Source organism: Paramormyrops kingsleyae, chromosome 25 (assembly GCF_048594095.1).
Source record: "Paramormyrops kingsleyae isolate MSU_618 chromosome 25, PKINGS_0.4, whole genome shotgun sequence".
NCBI lineage: Eukaryota > Metazoa > Chordata > Actinopteri > Osteoglossiformes > Mormyridae > Paramormyrops > Paramormyrops kingsleyae.
The window spans coordinates 6,231,058-6,252,524 of record NC_132821.1 but is presented as its reverse complement, the minus strand read 5'-3'; the positions used below and the strand labels follow the sequence as shown (position 1 = coordinate 6,252,524).

Below are 21,467 nucleotides of genomic sequence, written 5' to 3'. Positions count from 1 at the left end.
TGTGATTAATATTTCTAAATATAATTTTTTATTTAATTTCCATATAGATCATTCTAGTTCTGTGGCCATTGGGATCAATGTCACATCTACTCCCTCAGCTACTTCCAGCCTACACCATGGATCAGCAGCTCCTCCAGTTGACCCAGCTGAGTGGTCATCTATCCTGTCTGACTCTGAAAGGACTGATCTTGTAAGTAGAGGACCATTGCCTATAAAGGAAAACTTCACATTCCCTAAAAAACCTGATGGTCGAAGCTTCCACTACCACTACACATACAGACAGCTAATTAATGGAGAAAAAATCAAGCGGAGCTGGCTTACTTATTCAAAAACAAATGATGCAGTCTACTGCTTCTGCTGCAAATTGTTCTCCAAGAAGTCCACAAAACTGGCAACAGAGGGACAACAGGATTGGGTCAATATAGGTGCACTACTGAAACAGCATGAAAATAGCCTTGATCACTGCAACAACATGGTGAAATGGAAGGATTTTGCACTCCGTCTTTCAAAGGGGAAAACTATTGATGAGGCTGAAATGGCCCTCTTGGAGGCAGAAAAGAACCATTGGAGAGATGTTCTCACACGCCTAATCAGTATTATTCAGTCCTTGGCAGAAAGAAATCTAGCATTCAGGGGATCTGTTGATACATTGCATCAGGAAAACAATGGGAACTTTCTGAAAGAAGTGGAACTGTTAGCTAAATTTGATCCTGTTTTGAGAGATCACGTGAGACGAATTGACAGTGGAGCACAGCATATCACATACTTAGGGAAAACTATCCAAAATGAGCTGATAAGCTGTGTCAGTGACAAAATACTGGACACAATGGTGGCAGAAATCAAAGATTCAAAATATTATGCCATAATATTGGATTGCACCCAAGATGTTAGTCACCAAGAACAGATGTCTGTTGTTGTGCGCATTGTAAGTCTTGGCAAAACACCAGAGATAAAGGAACACTTCTTGGGATTTCTAATAGCTCCTGGATCTACTGGTCTAGGCTTGTCCACACTAATTCTTAAAAGGCTTGAAGAATTGAACATCCCTTTCCAGGACTGTAGGGGACAATCTTACGATTGTGCAGGCTAGGCTGTTAGAAAAAAATCCACGTGCTTTTTATGTGCCTTGTGGAGCACATACATTAAATCTGATGGTTTCAGATGCTGCTAAAGCATCCAAGGATGCCACTTGTTTTTTTTGGAAATGTGGAAAAACTTTACAGACTCTTCTCAGGGTCTCCTCAAAGATGGGCCATCTTGCAGAAGTATGTGGATGTCACACTGAAATCTTGGAGTGAAACGCGATGGTAGAGCCGGGTGAACAGTATTGAACATTTACGCTACCAAGCAGGCAAGGTGAGAGAAGCTTTGTTGGAGGTCAGAGAACAGACTAAAGACTCCACAGTGAAAGTTGAGGCCAACAGTCTTGCTGAAGAAATTGGTTCATTTAGATTTCAGATTTGCTGTGTCATCTGGTATAAGAACATAAGAACATAAGAAATTTACAAACAAGAGGAGGCCATTCGGCCAATCAAGCTAGTTTGGGGAGAACTTAACTAATAGCTCAGAGTTGTTAAAATCTTATCTAGCTCTGAATTAAAGGAACCCATGGTTTTAGCTTCCACTACACTAGCAGGAAGACTATTCCATACTCTAACTACACGCTGTGTAAAGAAGTGCTTCTTCAAATTTGTTTTAAAATGTTCTCCCGCTAATTTCCACTTATGGCCACGAGTTCTAGTATTTAGACTAATATTGAAATAGTCATTTGGCTGAACAGCATCCAGACCCATTAGAATCCTATAGACCTGAATCATATCCCCCCTTAGTCTCCTTTGCTCAAGGCTAAACAGATTCAGTTCCGCTAACCTTTCCTCATAAGACATTCCTCTAAGACCAGGAATCATTCTCGTAGCTCTTCGTTGCACCTTTTCTAAGGCAGCAATGTCCTTCTTGAGGTATGGTGACCAAACCTGCACACAGTATTCTAGGTGGGGTCTTACCAAGGAATTATATAAGTGTAACATCACCTCCCTTGACTTAAACTCCACACACCTAGAGATATACCCCAACATCCTATTGGCCTTTTTTATTGCTTCCCCGCACTGGCGAGAATGAGACATGGAAGCATCAACATACACACCAAGGTCTTTCTCATAATCAGCTACCTTTATTTCAGTAGGTCCCATAAAATACCTGTACTTTATATTTCTGCTCCCTGCATGGATTACCTTACATTTATCTTTGTTAAATTTCATCTGTCAAGTATCAGCCCATTCGCTAATTAAATCCAGATCCCATTGAAGCCTCTCTGCTGCTAGATCAGTATCTGCTACACCGCCCACCTTGGTGTCGTCTGCAAATTTAACCAGTTTACTGTATGTATTTGTGTCAATATCATTAATGTAAATTAGGAACAATAGTGGTCCTAAAATTGAACCCTGCGGTACCCCACTATGAACGGAGGCCCACTGTGACATTGTGCCTCTAATAACTACTCGCTGCTTCCTGTCAGTTAGCCAGTTTTCGATCCAAGCTCCCACAGTTCCTAAAATCCCTGCAACTTTAAGCTTTAGCAAGAGCCAACCAGACGCTGCCATGTGCATAGCAGACGCTGACTGATTACAGTACAGGAGTCTATGACTCAAGGCGTGTGAGTACACTATGTCAGTGTTTTCTCGAAAAATGTTGTCCACACAATAGTCTTGGGCCCATACCTTACTTTCCTTAAGTAGTAGATCACTGAAATCTGGCTGAAGTTTCAGCAGATTCTCATTATCTCAATTGCCGCCATCACGATCCACTGAGTGAAGAAGCAGGGGAGTCTTGACTGACTGACATAATGAAGAGTGTACAATCGGCTAGAATCTAAAAATTTTATGCTGTCAGGCTACTAGTTGTAGTACTTGGACAATCCCTGAAGTAAGAGGTGCAATTCTTACCAGGGGGTGCTGTGGCTTAGTTGGTTATTTTACAATAAGTCACTAAAAGAGTAAAGAAAAGTTATGTGAAATGAAAAGAAAAACTGTACAAAAAAGCAATATGAAATGAATGAGTGTGTGAATGTGAAAAGAATGTGGAATGAAAATGAAATGTAAAGACAAGCAATGTTAAATGAACAGAAAATATGCAAATAAGCCTTTAAATAAATGCTCTTCATATATACCCTTTTGCGTTTTCATTTAGGCTATGAATGTTCACAGCATGTCAATATCAACAAAGGTAGGCCTATCATTGGCTTTATGCACAGCTGCACTACTTCCTGAACTTCAGCTAGCTCCTTTGTTTCCTGTCTGCCATTATTGGACAAACTGATCACCTGGATTAATCAGTTTGTCCAGTAATGGCAGACAGGAAACAAAGGAGCTGCCTGAAGTTCAGGAAGTAGTGCAGCTGTGCATAAAGCCAATTGTAGTTTATAAGTGGTTGACAAGTGGTGATTAGCTTTCTTGTCACCTGTCTTAAAATGTAAGGGATACTGGAGCTTGTTTGGGGTGGTGGGGTGGCTCGCGGCGGGCGCCGGAAAATTTCCCTTATCTTCAAATCCAAAACTTGACAGGTATGCTCTTCGGACACTAAAATTAACCTCGAATTTAACCATGTTATGATCACTACCGTACAATGGGTCTAAAACCTCTAATTTTCCAATCCTATCCTGGTTATTAGAGAAAACAAGATCAAGAAGGGCTTCTCCCCTGGTAGGAGTATTAACAAACTGAGTAAAAAAACAATCCTGTACTAATTCCACCATCTCAAGTTCATTTACAGAAGAGCCAGAGACTGTGTCCCACTGTATCCCCGGTAAATTAAAATCACCCATAACCACCACATCATTTTTATTACTCATAATCCTGATATCATCATATAACATTCTGCTTTCCTCTACAGCTACATTAGGTGCTCTATAACAAACCCCGACAATTAGGCCATTTGAATCTTTAGCATCAAGTTTGATCCATACAGCTTCTGAATTTTTATTTTTATCAGTGAGTTCCCTTGCCTGCAAGTTTTCTTTTACGTATACTGCAACACCACCTCCCTTCTTGCCTATCCGGTCTCTACGGAACAACGTATAACCATCCATATTATATTCATCACCATCATTGTCACTCATCCATGTTTCAGTTATTCCTATAATGTCGTAATTGTCTGAAGAAATTAAAGCCTCTAAGTCATTAATTTTGTTTCTAATACTCCTAGCATTCAAATACAGACCACTAATGGTAGGCCTTTTACAGTTTCAAGGGAATTTACGCAGATTTGCGCAGGCTTAGTAGTTCTAGCATCAGAGATTGAAATTGCTTTTGTAAAGAGATGGGCAGTATTTCAATTCCATATATTTCAGCACCAGGACAACAGCCCCCCCGCATGAGGGAACCCACCAGAGGACACCGGATGGGGAGCCACCGGCCCAGCCCACCAGAAAATGAAAAGCTCAGTAATTCTGGTGTTAATTGCCATGTGTTTGCGCGCAGACAAGATCACGGACAGCATTAGGGGAGCTGGACACTGTTGCAAATTCCACTGTAATGTTGGTCCAAACATCCAAACTAGAGAATCTTAAAACACTGTCTTGACAGTCGGATAAAACCAGCCACAGCCTAAGGATTAATGGAGCTCAGAATGGGCTGGGATATCCCTGATCTATCTGCCGGTTCTTGTTGGCCAATTCATCACTCAATCCCATCAGAATCACTCTTGGCACTGAAACAGCTGATAAGCCACAAATCATCACTGGGAAAATAATCATTGTGATCTGTAAATACTCCCTCTTTTCATATTTGGCCACACACAACGTCCTCAAACAAAGCTACTGTAAATACTTTACACCATAATGATGCTGTGTGTGACATATGTAGACAGGGGTCTTTTTATACCTATTATATATGGGGGCACACATGTTGCGGCCTGCATTGACTTGTCCTTACGCACAACTCTAACCTAAATATTTATAAGAATAGATAGTTTGGTATATATAACGTCATTCATTTAAAATGATCATTTAAAAACAAATGCTGACTGTTAGTTGTACATTGTGGTGTTTTCAGTTACAGCTGTCTGTATTTCCCATAGTCCTATGTGATTGTTCCTCAGAACTATTTGAACAATCTCTGCCTCTTGTACAACCAGGTCCAGTGCACAGCTCAGGTAAACCTGTGCAATCGTCTCATGCTGCCATCTTTGTGCTTTTCAGTCTCGGGCATTGCCAGTTATTTTTTCAACTGCACAGTGTATAGTACATTATAATACTTACAGAGGATTAAAGTTAACATTGACAACATGTCTTACAAGAGGGCTACAATAAAGAAAACAAAAGTTTCAAGGCAACATGAAGGTAATGCACAATCAGGGATGATCAATTTCTGAGGCATGTATTCAAAATAAGTATTTTAATAAGCATTTAACTTAAATTGTGCTTGTCTCAGAGGCTTGAGAGTACGCCAAGGGAAGACGAAGTGTCTCCAGGACGACTACAGGCAAACTGGCACTGCCCGGGCAGATGAAAGAAGAAGGGCACAGAGCCAGGTTGGGTACCACAGCGCTATCCAGCCCATGGTTGCCGATGGTCACATTCCACCAGAACCCCCCAACACTGACTCCCCGGGGAACTTCCAAGCAGCAGAGCAGATCTCAACAAGCGAGGATCAAAGGAAAGGAAAGATCCTGGCAGGAAGAGGAAGATCTTGTGGCCAAAGGCTAAAAATTTAGAAGTTTGGAGAACAAATGTGTTACAAATGAAATAGCACATTAAGCCTGGGTCATTTCACAATTTTCATTACAGAGATATTTGTGAAACTCATATTTGAAATAAAAGTATGTGCTACAGCTTAATCATTTTTTTTCATACGTTATTTTGTATTTTCAAAATGTCTTTATTGTAAACTGCACATCATGTTCCGCTGTGAGCACTATCCCCCGTACAGTAACTGTGTATAAGTAGCCTTTAACCTGGGCAGAAAATACATTGTTTGTAAGTCGGTCTTAATGAAAGAGTACCAATTTCAGAGGGCATTAAGTTGAAAAATACACAGTGAAATATCTAATAATAATATCTGAACATTCAAACACAGCATACTGTACAACTCAGTTTACAGAGACATAGTACCAATGCATTTGTGCTCTCTGGGTAGTTATAAATTATTTTAAACCAATTATTTTAGTGTTGCAGCTATGACAATGCCAGATAATACAACTGTCTAATTGTATTTATCACCATACCTATAATATCAGCCATTCATTGCGCCACGGTGAGGTCGGATGGCGTTACATCATAAACAGGAAATTAGGGGAACGTGCTGCCTTCGTCCATTAATATTTTCAGGCAAGACAAAGCCAAAGAGCCCATTTAAATTTAAGTACTTTGCTTTTTTAAAAAATGTGATATGGTAATTAGTTACATTACTCCTTACAGACAAAAGCAGTGGAATTATACTAACGCGTTACTAGCAACACTGCTAGGCAGCTAGGTTTGCTAATGCTAACGCTAGCAGCGCAGCCTTATGCTACATCCTCTCGCAAGATAAGACAGCATTACTGTCACTACCGAAAATGTTACACCATCCGTAAATGTAACTTCCGCTACTACGCATGCGCACGCTTGCGACTTATGGAAGGAGGCGTGCTATTTTTACGGCATCTTGTCACATCTCATCATCTGTTGATTTTTGATGAGAATGTCAACAGCGAGAGGAAAGAGATTTAACCGGATAATGATGGAGACCTTCAACTTTAAAAGATTTTATTTCACACAGGGCATTAATGTCTAATGTGCCTCAGAAGGAGCGACGTAAAATACGGCGTATGGCCATCAATTTTACAGTCAAAGGTGACATTACTTTAATGTTCTTCTCTATGTGCTAAATGAAATTACCATTATGTATTACACCCAGTTCGATGTGCTGTGAAGTTACTTAAGAGTGTAGGATCACACATGCACATATCACAGGGCCTAAATTCCAGGTGGCCTGAGACAAGGCCGAGCCTGGTACGAGAGGCACCAAAGGGGGGTTACACACACAAACACACACACACAGATAACCAGGGAGGCTAGCACTCCAACTTTTATTGCCCAAAGATTTAGGGACCTACAGACAAGCAGAGTGGAATTCACGGACAGGGGTCCCTCGACTTGGCACCCAACCTCCTCCACATACACTCTGCCTTACATTTCACTCACCCAACAGACAAACACCCTAAAGGAAGTTTCATTTAAGTTTGGCTTTTGTATACCCTGTATATTGATTTACTCACGACTACTAGTCTCAATATACAGATACGTTATGTTTGTATGTGTCCTAACTTTTAGAGAGTCTTCTGTGTTAAACCCCCCCCCCTTCTCTTCCAACATTCCTTTGTGGTCCTTATCTGATCTTGGTGGACCTCACCAAGTTTCTTTGTTTCTACCATGCTATGTTAAAAGAACTGAATTAAGGTGTATTTTATCCATTCTGGAGAAGATGAATTGGCATAAGCCACACCAAACAAATTATGTTCTTTCCAGATGTGCAACTTATATTGATATTACCACAAACTAACGGCCACGCCTATCTATGGATAAGATGTGCTGTTTGTAATATGAATATTTGATGTAATATCCGCACAAAGTGTAACATCTGTTGAGGTGCAACCCAAAACCCCTGTATCCTATACTGATGTGAATCAGTCACATAGATACAATAATTAATTGTTTAATCAATTAATGCAGATGGTATGAGGTATGTACCTGTGAAGCTGGTATGGCATGTTTGGTATCAATCTGATTGTTAATCACCCCTGATTCCAAATCTGGTCAGTGATTACCATAAAAGTGGATGTATCAAAAGTTATAACAGCTTAATGAAAATCATCAGTAAAGGTAGAATCAGGCGGGCCATAAATCACAAAAGGACTGATACAGACCCCCTTCCGAAAGCCCGCCAAATGGATGGCCAGCCATTGGGCCAGGAGTCGAATTCCTGGTCATCCCTATTCATGAACTTTAGACCATAAAAATCTAGCACCTCAGAACAAAGGGAAGCAGAGAACAACCAGCAGCAGAGCAGAACAACCGCCAGCCGGCGCAGAGAAAACCATCCGCCCGAAGGAGAACATCAGCCCGGGAGAAGAGAAACCCACAAGAAGCCCTCCGGTGAAGGCCCAGCTGAACAGAGAACAGCACCCAAGACAAAGCTTCACCAGGAGAGAGAATCTAAAGGGACTCCACTCCACTGCTCCAAACGCCGCGCCTTCCTGAGTGCCATCAGCTCAGCAGCTCTGCCATCAACTGCCAAGACCCCCCCCCCACTCTTCAACCAAGTAAACCAACTTCCTTTCATTCTAACAACTTAAGCTGTTCTGTTTAACCTGCTATAAGACTTTAGGGTCGTGTTTCCACAAACTATGCTTGCTTTGCAGAACAGTATTTCCCATTTCAGGTTACTCATTTAAATCCGGTCATTGCATTTTCATAATTACATTGTTTGTTTTATTCCGTTATTTCGTGTTTGTTGTTTGTGTTAGGTGTAATGTCTGTCTTATGTCAGTTGTAGTGTTAGCTAGGAATAAATGCATGTCTTTTACACAACTTTAGCCTCCGTCATTGTGTGTCTCATAATAAGTTCCTGCCATTGTGCGATCTTGCTACACGCTCTGAACCTCAAACTCACCGGAAACATCGCGAGACTCTCTCTCATCGGCCGTGAGGGGAGCTTCGCTACCAATTGTTTACATTACCTGATGATGCAGCTCGCTGGACGAGCCTTCTAACCCAGGTTACTAAGCGATACTGGTAATTAGTGAATCCCATTTAAGTGTCACATTAACAGACTCACAGGGATACCCCAATTGAGTTTGGAGGAGCCGACCATTCGGCATAACAATCGATTAATAATCAGCATTAAATAATAATTAATTAAGCTTTAATTAATTCAAACATATTGGTGGAGAATATTAAAATTTATTTGAGCTATTAATTCCTACAAGAGCAAAAGTGTCAGCTAGGCACTCGCACAACGTGTCTTTGCTCCTGCCAAGGAGGCATTACAATAGTACTGCTCGAGAAATTGGTTCAAATACTGAAGAGTTTGCTGACGCTGACTGATTACAGTACAGGAGCCTCTGACTCAAGGTGTGTTAGAACACTATGTCAGTGTTTTCTCGAAAAATGTTGTCCACACAAAAATCTTGGGCCCATACCTTACTTTCCTTAAGTAGTAGACCACTGAGATCTGGTTGAAGTTTCAGCAGATTCTCATTATCTCAATTGCCACCATTACGATCTACTAATTGAAGAAGCAGGGGAGTCTTGACTGACTCAAATAATGAAGAGTGTACAATTGGCTTGCTTCTAAACATTTTCTGCTGTCAGGCTACTAACTTTAGTAGTTTGATAATCCCTGAAATGTGAGTTGCAACTGTTAATAGTGGGTGCTGTGGCTTAGTGGTTTAAAGTCCCTGTCTTGTAAACAGGAGATCCTGGGTCCAAATCCCAGCAGCACCTTGTTAATGTTGATGAATCTTTTGCCAAGAACAACCGTCATGTGTGCTGGAGGCATGGTAAGTGTAGACCTTGTATGTTAAGAGCAAAAGTGTCAGCTAGGCACTCGCACAACATGTCTTTGCTCACGCCATGGAGGCATTACAATAGTGCTGCTCGAGAAAATAGTTCAATACTGAAGTGTTTGCTAGAAGCCACACAGCTACCTTCTTCATTGGGCAGTGAACATGACAGAGGTGAACAGCAGTGGCCTGGAGAAAGAAAGTTATGGAGAAGAAAGAATTTGAAGCGGTTGTGTAGAGGACGTGTTGACCAATTTCAACGGCTGGCAAGGATCATAGCCACGGTCTTGGAGTTGTAAAATACGTAACTGACAGACAAGGGCAGTGGTGGTCCTTCTTTTTCCTGTCTCTTGGCGCTGTGGCTTAGTTGGTTAAAGTGCCTGTCTAGTAAACAGGAGATCCTGGGTTCAAATCCCAGCAGTGCCTTGAGTTTCACTGTAGGGAATGAGATGCTGTGAGCTTCTTGCCTTTATTCCACTGAAGGCCATCATTGTGGGAAGAAACTGTCAGAAGCAAATCATTTGCTCCAGGTGAGGCTTGAGTTCAGAATCTCAGCATGGCCCAACCAGACGCTGCCATGTGCATAGCAGACGCTGACTGATTACAGTACAGGAGCCTCTGACTCAAGGTGTGTTAGAACACTATGTCAGTGTTTTCTCGAAAAATGTTGTCCACACAAAAATCTTGGGCCCATACCTTACTTTCCTTAAGTAGTAGACCACTGAGATCTGGTTGAAGTTTCAGCAGATTCTCATTATCTCAATTGCCACCATTACGATCTACTAATTGAAGAAGCAGGGGAGTCTTGACTGACTCAAATAATGAAGAGTGTACAATTGGCTTGGTTCTAAACATTTTCTGCTGTCAGGCTACTAACTTTAGTAGTTTGATAATCCCTGAAATGTGAGTTGCGACTTTTAATAGTGGGTGCTGTGGCTTAGTGGTTTAAAGCACCTGTCTCGTAAACAGCAGATCCTGGGTCCAAATCCCAGCAGCACCTTGTTAATGTTGATGAATCTTTTGCCAAGAACAACCGTCATGTCTGCTGGAGGCATGGTAAGTGTAGACCTTGTATGTTAAGAGCAAAAGTGTCAGCTAGGCACTCCCACAACATGTCTTTGCTCACGCCATGGAGGCATTACAATAGTGCTGCTCGAGAAAATAGTTCAATACTGAAGTGTTTGCTAGAAGCCACACAGCTACCTTCTTCATTGGGCAGTGAACATGACAGAGGTGAACAGCAGTGGCCTGGAGAAAGAAAGTTATGGAGAAGAAAGAATTTGAAGCGGTTGTGTAGAGGACGTGTTGACCAATTTCAACGGCTGGCAAAAATCATAGCCACGGTCTTGGAGTTGTAAAATACGTAACTGACAGACAAGGGCAGTGGTGGTCCTTCTTTTTCCTGTCTCTTGGCGCTGTGGCTTAGTTGGTTAAAGTGCCTGTCTAGTAAACAGGAGATCCTGGGTCCAAATCCCAGCAGCACCTTGTTAATGTTGATGAATCTTTTGCCAAGAACAACCGTCATGTCTGCTGGAGGCATGGTAAGTGTAGACCTTGTATGTTAAGAGCAAAAGTGTCAGCTAGGCACTCGCACAACATGTATTTGCTCACGCCATGGAGGCATTACAATAGTGCTGCTCGAGAAAATAGTTCAATACTGAAGTGTTTGCTAGAAGCCACACAGCTACCTTCTTCATTGGGCAGTGAACATGACAGAGGTGAACAGCAGTGGCCAGGAGAAAGAAAGTTATGGAGAAAAATGAATTTGAAGCGGTTGTGTAGAGGACGTGTTGACCAATTTCAACGGCTGGCAAGGATCATAGCCACGGTCTTGGAGTTGTAAAATACGTAACTGACAGACAAGGGTAGTGGTGGTCCTACTTTTTCCTATCTCTTGGCGCTGTGGCTTAGTTGGTTAAAGTGCCTGTCTAGTAAACAGGAGATCCTGGGTTCAAATCCCAGCAGTGCCTTGAATTTCACTGTAGGAAACGAAATGCTGTGAGCTTCTTGCCTTTTTTCCACTGAAGGCCGTCATTGTGGGAAGAAACTGTCAGAAGCAAATCATTTGCTCCAGGTGAGGCTTGAGTTCAGAATCTCAGCATGGCCCAACCAGACGCTGCCATGTGCATAGCACACGCTGACTGATTACAGTACAGGAGCCTCTGACTCAAGGTGTTTGAGTATACTATGTCAGTGTTTTCTCGAAAAATGTTGTCCACACAAAAATCTTGGGCCCATACCTTACTTTCCTTAAGTAGTAGACCACTGAGATCTGGTTGAAGTTTCAGCAGATTCTGATTATCTCAATTGCCACCATTACGATCTACTAATTGAAGAAGCAGGGGAGTCTTGACTGACTCAAATAATGAAGAGTGTACAATTGGCTTGCTTCTAAACATTTTCTGCTGTCAGGCTACTAACTTTAGTAGTTTGATAATCCCTGAAATGTGAGTTGCAACTGTTAATAGTGGGTGCTGTGGCTTAGTGGTTTAAAGTCCCTGTCTTGTAAACAGGAGATCCTGGGTCCAAATCCCAGCAGCACCTTGTTAATGTTGATGAATCTTTTGCCAAGAACAACCGTCATGTGTGCTGGAGGCATGGTAAGTGTAGACCTTGTATGTTAAGAGCAAAAGTGTCAGCTAGGCACTCGCACAACATGTCTTTGCTCACGCCATGGAGGCATTATAATAGTGCTGCTCGAGAAAATAGTTCAATACTGAAGTGTTTGCTAGAAGCCACACAGCTACCTTCTTCATTGGGCAGTGAACATGACAGAGGTGAACAGCAGTGGCCTGGAGAAAGAAAGTTATGGAGAAGAAAGAATTTGAAGCGGTTGTGTAGAGGACGTGTTGACCAATTTCAACGGCTGGCAAGGATCATAGCCACGGTCTTGGAGTTGTAAAATACGTAACTGACAGACAAGGGCAGTGGTGGTCCTTCTTTTTCCTGTCTCTTGGCGCTGTGGCTTAGTTGGTTAAAGTGCCTGTCTAGTAAACAGGAGATCCTGGGTTCAAATCCCAGCAGTGCCTTGAGTTTCACTGTAGGGAATGAGATGCTGTGAGCTTCTTGCCTTTATTCCACTGAAGGCCTTCATTGTGGGAAGAAACTGTCAGAAGCAAATCATTTGCTCCAGGTGAGGCTTGAGTACAGAATCTCAGCATGGCCCAACCAGACGCTGCCATGTGCATAGCAGACGCTGACTGATTACAGTACAGGAGCCTCTGACTCAAGGTGTGTTAGAACACTATGTCAGTGTTTTCTCGAAAAATGTTGTCCACACAAAAATCTTGGGCCCATACCTTACTTTCCTTAAGTAGTAGACCACTGAGATCTGGTTGAAGTTTCAGCAGATTCTCATTATCTCAATTGCCACCATTACGATCTACTAATTGAAGAAGCAGGGGAGTATTGACTGACTCAAATAATGAAGAGTGTACAATTGGCTTGGTTCTAAACATTTTCTGCTGTCAGGCTACTAACTTTAGTAGTTTGATAATCCCTGAAATGTGAGTTGCGACTTTTAATAGTGGGTGCTGTGGCTTAGTGGTTTAAAGCGCCTGTCTCGTAAACAGGAGATCCTGGGTCCAAATCCCAGCAGCACCTTGTTAATGTTGATGAATCTTTTGCCAAGAACAACCGTCATGTCTGCTGGAGGCATGGTAAGTGTAGACCTTGTATGTTAAGAGCAAAAGTGTCAGCTAGGCACTCGCACAACATGTATTTGCTCACGCCATGGAGGCATTACAATAGTGCTGCTCGAGAAAATAGTTCAATACTGAAGTGTTTGCTAGAAGCCACACAGCTACCTTCTTCATTGGGCAGTGAACATGACAGAGGTGAACAGCAGTGGCCAGGAGAAAGAAAGTTATGGAGAAAAATGAATTTGAAGCGGTTGTGTAGAGGACGTGTTGACCAATTTCAACGGCTGGCAAGGATCATAGCCACGGTCTTGGAGTTGTAAAATACGTAACTGACAGACAAGGGTAGTGGTGGTCCTACTTTTTCCTATCTCTTGGCGCTGTGGCTTAGTTGGTTAAAGTGCCTGTCTAGTAAACAGGAGATCCTGGGTTCAAATCCCAGCAGTGCCTTGAGTTTCACTGTAGGGAATGAGATGCTGTGAGGTTTCTGCATTTTTTCCACTGAAGGCAGTCATTGTGGGAAGAAACTAAAGGTGAGGCTTTAGTTCAGAATCTCCGCATGGCTCAACCAGTCACTGCCATGTGCATAGCAGACGCTGACTGATTACAGTACAGGAGTCTATGACTCAAGGCGTGTGAGTACACTATGTCAGTGTTTTCTCGAAAAATGTTGTCCACACAATAGTCTTGGGCCCATACCTTACTTTCCTTAAGTAGTAGATCACTGAAATCTGGCTGAAATTTCAGAAGATTCTCATTATCTCAATTGCCACCATCACGATCCACTGAGTGAAGAAGCAGGGGAGTCTTGACTGACTGACATAATGAAGAGTGTACAATCGGCTTGAATCTAAAAATTTTATGCTGTCAGGCTACTAGTTGTAGTACTTGGACAATCCCTGAAGTAAGAGGTGCAATTCTTACCAGGGGGTGCTGTGGCTTAGTTGGTTAAAGCACCTGTCTTGTAAATAGGAGATCCTGGGTCCGAATCCCAGCAGCACCTTGTTAATGCTGATGAATCTTTTGCCAAGAATAACCTTCATGTCTGCTGGAGGCATGGTAAGTGTAGACCTTGTATGTTAAGAGCAAAAGTGTCAGCTAGGCACTCGCACAACGTGTCTTTGCTCCTGCCATGGAGGCATTACAATAGTTCTGCTCGAGAATATAGTTCAATACTGAAGAGTTTGCTAGAAGCCACACAGCTACCTTCTTCGTTGGGCAGTGAACATGACAGAGGTGAACAGCAGTGGCCTGGAGAAGGATAGTTATGGAGAAGAAAGAATTTGAAGCATTTGTGTAGAGGAAGTGTTGACCAATTTCAACGGCTGGCAAGGATCATAGCCACGGTCTTGGAGTTGTAAAATACGTAACTGACAGACAAGGGTAGTGGTGGTCCTACTTTTTCCTGTCTCTTGGTGCTGTGGCTTAGTTGGTTATAGTGCCTGTCTAGTAAACAGGAGATCCTGGGTTCAAATCCCAGCAGTGCCTTGAGTTTCACTGTAGGGAATGAGATGCTGTGAGGTTTCTGCATTTTTTCCACTGAAGGCAGTCATTGTGGGAAGAAACTAAAGGTGAGGCTTTAGTTCAGAATCTCCGCATGGCTCAACCAGTCACTGCCATGTGCATAGCAGACGCTGACTGATTACAGTACAGGAGTCTATGACTCAAGGCGTGTGAGTACACTATGTCAGTGTTTTCTCGAAAAATGTTGTCCACACAATAGTCTTGGGCCCATACCTTACTTTCCTTAAGTAGTAGATCATTGAAATCTGGCTGAAATTTCAGAAGATTCTCATTATCTCAATTGCCACCATCACGATCCACTGAGTGAAGAAGCAGGGGAGTCTTGACTGACTGACATAATGAAGAGTGTACAATCGGCTTGAATCTAAAAATTTTATGCTGTCAGGCTACTAGTTGTAGGACTTGGACAATCCCTGAAGTAAGAGGTGCGTTTCTTACCAGGGGATGCTGTGGCTTAGTTGGTTAAAGCGCCTGTCTTGTAAACAGGAGATCCTGGGTCCAAATCCCAGCAGCATCTTGTTAATGCTGATGAATCTTTTGCCAAGAATAACCTTCATGTCTGCTGGAGGCATGGTAAGTGTAGACCTTGTATGTTAAGAGCAAAAGTGTCAGCTAGGCACTCGCACAACATGTCTTTGCTCACGCCATGGAGGCATTACAATAGTGCTGCTCGAGAAAATAGTTCAATACTGAAGTGTTTGCTAGAAGCCACACAGCTACCTTCTTCATTGGGCAGTGAACATGACAGAGGTGAACAGCAGTGGCCTGGAGAAAGAAAGTTATGGAGAAGAAAGAATTTGAAGCGGTTGTGTAGAGGACGTGTTGACCAATTTCAACGGCTGGCAAGGATCATAGCCACGGTCTTGGAGTTGTAAAATACGTAACTGACAGACAAGGGCAGTGGTGGTCCTTCTTTTTCCTGTCTCTTGGCGCTGTGGCTTAGTTGGTTAAAGTGCCTGTCTAGTAAACAGGAGATCCTGAGTTCAAATCTCAGCAGTGCCTTGAGTTTCACTGTAGGGAATGAGATGCTGTGAGCTTCTTGCCTTTATTCCACTGAAGGCCATCATTGTGGGAAGAAACTGTCAGAAGCAAATCATTTGCTCCAGGTGAGGCTTGAGTTCAGAATCTCAGCATGGCCCAACCAGACGCTGCCATGTGCATAGCAGACGCTGACTGATTACAGTACAGGAGCCTCTGACTCAAGGTGTGTTAGAACACTATGTCAGTGTTTTCTCGAAAAATGTTGTCCACACAAAAATCTTGGGCCCATACCTTACTTTCCTTAAGTAGTAGACCACTGAGATCTGGTTGAAGTTTCAGCAGATTCTCATTATCTCAATTGCCACCATTACGATCTACTAATTGAAGAAGCAGGGGAGTCTTGACTGACTCAAATAATGAAGAGTGTACAATTGGCTTGGTTCTAAACATTTTCTGCTGTCAGACTACTAACTTTAGTAGTTTGATAATCCCTGAAATGTGAGTTGCGACTTTTAATAGTGGGTGCTGTGGCTTAGTGGTTTAAAGCGCCTGTCTCGTAAACAGGCGATCCTGGGTCCAAATCCCAGCAGCACCTTGTTAATGTTGATGAATCTTTTGCCAAGAACAACCGTCATGTCTGCTGGAGGCATGGTAAGTGTAGACCTTGTATGTTAAGAGCAAAAGTGTCAGCTAGGCACTCCCACAACATGTCTTTGCTCACGCCATGGAGGCATTACAATAGTGCTGCTCGAGAAAATAGTTCAATACTGAAGTGTTTGCTAGAAGCCACACAGCTACCTTCTTCATTGGGCAGTGAACATGACAGAGGTGAACAGCAGTGGCCTGGAGAAAGAAAGTTATGGAGAAGAAAGAATTTGAAGCGGTTGTGTAGAGGACGTGTTGACCAATTTCAACGGCTGGCAAAAATCATAGCCACGGTCTTGGAGTTGTAAAATACGTAACTGACAGACAAGGGCAGTGGTGGTCCTTCTTTTTCCTGTCTCTTGGCGCTGTGGCTTAGTTGGTTAAAGTGCCTGTCTAGTAAACAGGAGATCCTGGGTCCAAATCCCAGCAGCACCTTGTTAATGTTGATGAATCTTTTGCCAAGAACAACCGTCATGTCTGCTGGAGGCATGGTAAGTGTAGACCTTGTATGTTAAGAGCAAAAGTGTCAGCTAGGCACTCGCACAACATGTATTTGCTCACGCCATGGAGGCATTACAATAGTGCTGCTCGAGAAAATAGTTCAATACTGAAGTGTTTGCTAGAAGCCACACAGCTACCTTCTTCATTGGGCAGTGAACATGACAGAGGTGAACAGCAGTGGCCAGGAGAAAGAAAGTTATGGAGAAAAATGAATTTGAAGCGGTTGTGTAGAGGACGTGTTGACCAATTTCAACGGCTGGCAAGGATCATAGCCACGGTCTTGGAGTTGTAAAATACGTAACTGACAGACAAGGGTAGTGGTGGTCCTACTTTTTCCTATCTCTTGGCGCTGTGGCTTAGTTGGTTAAAGTGCCTGTCTAGTAAACAGGAGATCCTGGGTTCAAATCCCAGCAGTGCCTTGAATTTCACTGTAGGAAATGAAATGCTGTGAGCTTCTTGCCTTTTTTCCACTGAAGGCCGTCATTGTGGGAAGAAACTGTCAGAAGCAAATCATTTGCTCCAGGTGAGGCTTGAGTTCAGAATCTCAGCATGGCCCAACCAGACGCTGCCATGTGCATTGCACACGCTGACTGATTACAGTACAGGAGCCTCTGACTCAAGGTGTTTGAGTACACTATGTCAGTGTTTTCTCGAAAAATGTTGTCCACACAAAAATCTTGGGCCCATACCTTACTTTCCTTAAGTAGTAGACCACTGAGATCTGGTTGAAGTTTCAGCAGATTCTGATTATCTCAATTGCCACCATTACGATCTACTAATTGAAGAAGCAGGGGAGTCTTGACTGACTCAAATAATGAAGAGTGTACAATTGGCTTGCTTCTAAACATTTTCTGCTGTCAGGCTACTAACTTTAGTAGTTTGATAATCCCTGAAATGTGAGTTGCAACTGTTAATAGTGGGTGCTGTGGCTTAGTGGTTTAAAGTCCCTGTCTTGTAAACAGGAGATCCTGGGTCCAAATCCCAGCAGCACCTTGTTAATGTTGATGAATCTTTTGCCAAGAACAACCGTCATGTGTGCTGGAGGCATGGTAAGTGTAGACCTTGTATGTTAAGAGCAAAAGTGTCAGCTAGGCACTCGCACAACATGTCTTTGCTCACGCCATGGAGGCATTACAATAGTGCTGCTCGAGAAAATAGTTCAATACTGAAGTGTTTGCTAGAAGCCACACAGCTACCTTCTTCATTGGGCAGTGAACATGACAGAGGTGAACAGCAGTGGCCTGGAGAAAGAAAGTTATGGAGAAGAAAGAATTTGAAGCGGTTGTGTAGAGGACGTGTTGACCAATTTCAACGGCTGGCAAGGATCATAGCCACGGTCTTGGAGTTGTAAAATACGTAACTGACAGACAAGGGCAGTGGTGGTCCTTCTTTTTCCTGTCTCTTGGCGCTGTGGCTTAGTTGGTTAAAGTGCCTGTCTAGTAAACAGGAGATCCTGGGTTCAAATCCCAGCAGTGCCTTGAGTTTCACTGTAGGGAATGAGATGCTGTGAGCTTCTTGCCATTATTCCACTGAAGGCCTTCATTGTGGGAAGAAACTGTCAGAAGCAAATCATTTGCTCCAGGTGAGGCTTGAGTACAGAATCTCAGCATGGCCCAACCAGACGCTGCCATGTGCATAGCAGACGCTGACTGATTACAGTACAGGAGCCTCTGACTCAAGGTGTGTTAGAACACTATGTCAGTGTTTTCTCGAAAAATGTTGTCCACACAAAAATCTTGGGCCCATACCTTACTTTCCTTAAGTAGTAGACCACTGAGATCTGGTTGAAGTTTCAGCAGATTCTCATTATCTCAATTGCCACCATTACGATCTACTAATTGAAGAAGCAGGGGAGTCTTGACTGACTCAAATAATGAAGAGTGTACAATTGGCTTGGTTCTAAACATTTTCTGCTGTCAGGCTACTAACTTTAGTAGTTTGATAATCCCTGAAATGTGAGTTGCGACTTTTAATAGTGGGTGCTGTGGCTTAGTGGTTTAAAGCGCCTGTCTCGTAAACAGGAGATCCTGGGTCCAAATCCCAGCAGCACCTTGTTAATGTTGATGAATCTTTTGCCAAGAACAACCGTCATGTCTGCTGGAGGCATGGTAAGTGTAGACCTTGTATGTTAAGAGCAAAAGTGTCAGCTAGGCACTCGCACAACATGTATTTGCTCACGCCATGGAGGCATTACAATAGTGCTGCTCGAGAAAATAGTTCAATACTGAAGTGTTTGCTAGAAGCCACACAGCTACCTTCTTCATTGGGCAGTGAACATGACAGAGGTGAACAGCAGTGGCCAGGAGAAAGAAAGTTATGGAGAAAAATGAATTTGAAGCGGTTGTGTAGAGGACGTGTTGACCAATTTCAACGGCTGGCAAGGATCATAGCCACGGTCTTGGAGTTGTAAAATACGTAACTGACAGACAAGGGTAGTGGTGGTCCTACTTTTTCCTATCTCTTGGCGCTGTGGCTTAGTTGGTTAAAGTGCCTGTCTAGTAAACAGGAGATCCTGGGTTCAAATCCCAGCAGTGCCTTGAGTTTCACTGTAGGGAATGAGATGCTGTGAGGTTTCTGCATTTTTTCCACTGAAGGCAGTCATTGTGGGAAGAAACTAAAGGTGAGGCTTTAGTTCAGAATCTCCGCATGGCTCAACCAGTCACTGCCATGTGCATAGCAGACGCTGACTGATTACAGTACAGGAGTCTATGACTCAAGGCGTGTGAGTACACTATGTCAGTGTTTTCTCGAAAAATGTTGTCCACACAATAGTCTTGGGCCCATACCTTACTTTCCTTAAGTAGTAGATCACTGAAATCTGGCTGAAATTTCAGCAGATTCTCATTATCTCAATTGCCACCATCACGATCCACTGAGTGAAGAAGCAGGGGAGTCTTGACTGACTGACATAATGAAGAGTGTACAATCGGCTTGAATCTAAAAATTTTATGCTGTCAGCCTACTAGTTGTAGTACTTGGACAATCCCTGAAGTAAGAGGTGCAATTCTTACCAGGGGGTGCTGTGGCTTAGTTGGTTAAAGCACCTGTCTTGTAAACAGGAGATCCTGGGTCCGAATCCCAGCAGCACCTTGTTAATGCTGATGAATCTTTTGCCAAGAATAACCTTCATGTCTGCTGGAGGCATGGTAAGTGTAGACCTTGTATGTTAAGAGCAAAAGTGTCAGCTAGGCACTCGCACAACATGTATTTGCTCACGCCATAGAGGCATTACAATAGTGCTGCTCGAGAAAATAGTTCAATACTGAAGTGCTTGCTAGAAGCCACACAGCTACCTTCTTCATTGGGCAGTGAACATGACAGAGGTGAACAGCAGTGGCCAGGAGAAAGAAAGTTATGGAGAAAAATGAATTTGAAGCGGTTGTGTAGAGGACGTGTTGACCAATTTCAACGGCTGGCAAGGATCATAGCCACGGTCTTGGAGTTGTAAAATACGTAACTGACAGACAAGGGTAGTGGTGGTCCTACATTTTCCTATCTCTTGGCGCTGTGGCTTAGTTGGTTAAAGTGCCTGTCTAGTAAACAGGAGATCCTGGGTTCAAATCCCAGCAGTGCCTTGAGTTTCACTGTAGGGAATGAGATGCTGTGAGGTTTCTGCATTTTTTCCACTGAAGGCAGTCATTGTGGGAAGAAACTAAAGGTGAGGCTTTAGTTCAGAATCTCCGCATGGCTCAACCAGTCACTGCCATGTGCATAGCAGACGCTGACTGATTACAGTACAGGAGTCTATGACTCAAGGCGTGTGAGTACACTATGTCAGTGTTTTCTCGAAAAATGTTGTCCACACAATAGTCTTGGGCCCATACCTTACTTTCCTTAAGTAGTAGATCACTGAAATCTGGCTGAAATTTCAGAAGATTCTCATTATCTCAATTGCCACCATCACGATCCACTGAGTGAAGAAGCAGGGGAGTCTTGACTGACTGACATAATGAAGAGTGTACAATCGGCTTGAATCTAAAAATTTTATGCTGTCAGGCTACTAGTTGTAGTACTTGGACAATCCCTGAAGTAAGAGGTGCAATTCTTACCAGGGGGTGCTGTGGCTTAGTTGGTTAAAGCACCTGTCTTGTAAATAGGAGATCCTGGGTCCGAATCCCAGCAGCACCTTGTTAATGCTGATGAATCTTTTGCCAAGAATAACCTTCATGTCTGCTGGAGGCATGGTAAGTGTAGACCTTGTATGTTAAGAGCAAAAGTGTCAGCTAGGCACTCGCACAACGTGTCTTTGCTCCTGCCATGGAGGCATTACAATAGTTCTGCTCGAGAATATAGTTCAATACTGAAGAGTTTGCTAGAAGCCACACAGCTACCTTCTTCATTGGGCAGTGAACATGACAGAGGTGAACAGCAGTGGCCAGGAGAAAGAAAGTTATGGAGAAAAATGAATCTGAAGCGGTTGTGTAGAGGACGTGTTGACCAATTTCAACGGCTGGCAAGGATCATAGCCACGGTCTTGGAGTTGTAAAATACGTAACTGACAGACAAGGGTAGTGGTGGTCCTACTTTTTCCTATCTCTTGGCGCTGTGGCTTAGTTGGTTAAAGTGCCTGTCTAGTAAACAGGAGATCCTGGGTTCAAATCCCAGCAGTGCCTTGAGTTTCACTGTAGGGAATGAGATGCT

The 21,467-nt window shown here is 43.0% G+C and overlaps 22 non-coding genes across 22 annotated transcripts; all 22 read left to right on the top strand.

Moving 5' to 3' along the window:
• The first annotated feature begins 9,404 nt into the window (after nt 1-9,404).
• trnat-ugu (transfer RNA threonine (anticodon UGU)) lies at nt 9,405-9,478 on the top strand. The gene has a single exon. It is a non-coding gene; the product is annotated as a tRNA-Thr (tRNA).
• A 411-nt stretch (nt 9,479-9,889) lies between these two features.
• Nucleotides 9,890-9,963, top strand: trnat-agu (transfer RNA threonine (anticodon AGU)). Its single transcript has one exon. It is a non-coding gene; the product is annotated as a tRNA-Thr (tRNA).
• A 500-nt stretch (nt 9,964-10,463) lies between these two features.
• trnat-cgu (transfer RNA threonine (anticodon CGU)) lies at nt 10,464-10,537 on the top strand. Its single transcript has one exon. It is a non-coding gene; the product is annotated as a tRNA-Thr (tRNA).
• An 896-nt stretch (nt 10,538-11,433) lies between these two features.
• Nucleotides 11,434-11,507, top strand: trnat-agu (transfer RNA threonine (anticodon AGU)). Its single transcript has one exon. It is a non-coding gene; the product is annotated as a tRNA-Thr (tRNA).
• Nucleotides 11,508-12,007: 500 nt separating this feature from the next.
• Nucleotides 12,008-12,081, top strand: trnat-ugu (transfer RNA threonine (anticodon UGU)). Its single transcript has one exon. It is a non-coding gene; the product is annotated as a tRNA-Thr (tRNA).
• A 411-nt stretch (nt 12,082-12,492) lies between these two features.
• On the top strand, nt 12,493-12,566 carry trnat-agu (transfer RNA threonine (anticodon AGU)). The gene has a single exon. It is a non-coding gene; the product is annotated as a tRNA-Thr (tRNA).
• A 500-nt stretch (nt 12,567-13,066) lies between these two features.
• Nucleotides 13,067-13,140, top strand: trnat-cgu (transfer RNA threonine (anticodon CGU)). The gene has a single exon. It is a non-coding gene; the product is annotated as a tRNA-Thr (tRNA).
• Nucleotides 13,141-13,551: 411 nt separating this feature from the next.
• Nucleotides 13,552-13,625, top strand: trnat-agu (transfer RNA threonine (anticodon AGU)). The gene has a single exon. It is a non-coding gene; the product is annotated as a tRNA-Thr (tRNA).
• Nucleotides 13,626-14,104: 479 nt separating this feature from the next.
• Nucleotides 14,105-14,178, top strand: trnat-ugu (transfer RNA threonine (anticodon UGU)). The gene has a single exon. It is a non-coding gene; the product is annotated as a tRNA-Thr (tRNA).
• A 411-nt stretch (nt 14,179-14,589) lies between these two features.
• Nucleotides 14,590-14,663, top strand: trnat-agu (transfer RNA threonine (anticodon AGU)). Its single transcript has one exon. It is a non-coding gene; the product is annotated as a tRNA-Thr (tRNA).
• Nucleotides 14,664-15,142: 479 nt separating this feature from the next.
• On the top strand, nt 15,143-15,216 carry trnat-ugu (transfer RNA threonine (anticodon UGU)). Its single transcript has one exon. It is a non-coding gene; the product is annotated as a tRNA-Thr (tRNA).
• Nucleotides 15,217-15,627: 411 nt separating this feature from the next.
• trnat-agu (transfer RNA threonine (anticodon AGU)) lies at nt 15,628-15,701 on the top strand. The gene has a single exon. It is a non-coding gene; the product is annotated as a tRNA-Thr (tRNA).
• A 500-nt stretch (nt 15,702-16,201) lies between these two features.
• On the top strand, nt 16,202-16,275 carry trnat-cgu (transfer RNA threonine (anticodon CGU)). The gene has a single exon. It is a non-coding gene; the product is annotated as a tRNA-Thr (tRNA).
• An 896-nt stretch (nt 16,276-17,171) lies between these two features.
• Nucleotides 17,172-17,245, top strand: trnat-agu (transfer RNA threonine (anticodon AGU)). Its single transcript has one exon. It is a non-coding gene; the product is annotated as a tRNA-Thr (tRNA).
• Nucleotides 17,246-17,745: 500 nt separating this feature from the next.
• On the top strand, nt 17,746-17,819 carry trnat-ugu (transfer RNA threonine (anticodon UGU)). Its single transcript has one exon. It is a non-coding gene; the product is annotated as a tRNA-Thr (tRNA).
• A 411-nt stretch (nt 17,820-18,230) lies between these two features.
• On the top strand, nt 18,231-18,304 carry trnat-agu (transfer RNA threonine (anticodon AGU)). Its single transcript has one exon. It is a non-coding gene; the product is annotated as a tRNA-Thr (tRNA).
• A 500-nt stretch (nt 18,305-18,804) lies between these two features.
• Nucleotides 18,805-18,878, top strand: trnat-cgu (transfer RNA threonine (anticodon CGU)). The gene has a single exon. It is a non-coding gene; the product is annotated as a tRNA-Thr (tRNA).
• Nucleotides 18,879-19,289: 411 nt separating this feature from the next.
• On the top strand, nt 19,290-19,363 carry trnat-agu (transfer RNA threonine (anticodon AGU)). The gene has a single exon. It is a non-coding gene; the product is annotated as a tRNA-Thr (tRNA).
• A 479-nt stretch (nt 19,364-19,842) lies between these two features.
• Nucleotides 19,843-19,916, top strand: trnat-ugu (transfer RNA threonine (anticodon UGU)). Its single transcript has one exon. It is a non-coding gene; the product is annotated as a tRNA-Thr (tRNA).
• A 411-nt stretch (nt 19,917-20,327) lies between these two features.
• Nucleotides 20,328-20,401, top strand: trnat-agu (transfer RNA threonine (anticodon AGU)). Its single transcript has one exon. It is a non-coding gene; the product is annotated as a tRNA-Thr (tRNA).
• A 479-nt stretch (nt 20,402-20,880) lies between these two features.
• trnat-ugu (transfer RNA threonine (anticodon UGU)) lies at nt 20,881-20,954 on the top strand. The gene has a single exon. It is a non-coding gene; the product is annotated as a tRNA-Thr (tRNA).
• A 411-nt stretch (nt 20,955-21,365) lies between these two features.
• Nucleotides 21,366-21,439, top strand: trnat-agu (transfer RNA threonine (anticodon AGU)). The gene has a single exon. It is a non-coding gene; the product is annotated as a tRNA-Thr (tRNA).
• Nucleotides 21,440-21,467: the final 28 nt, after the last annotated feature.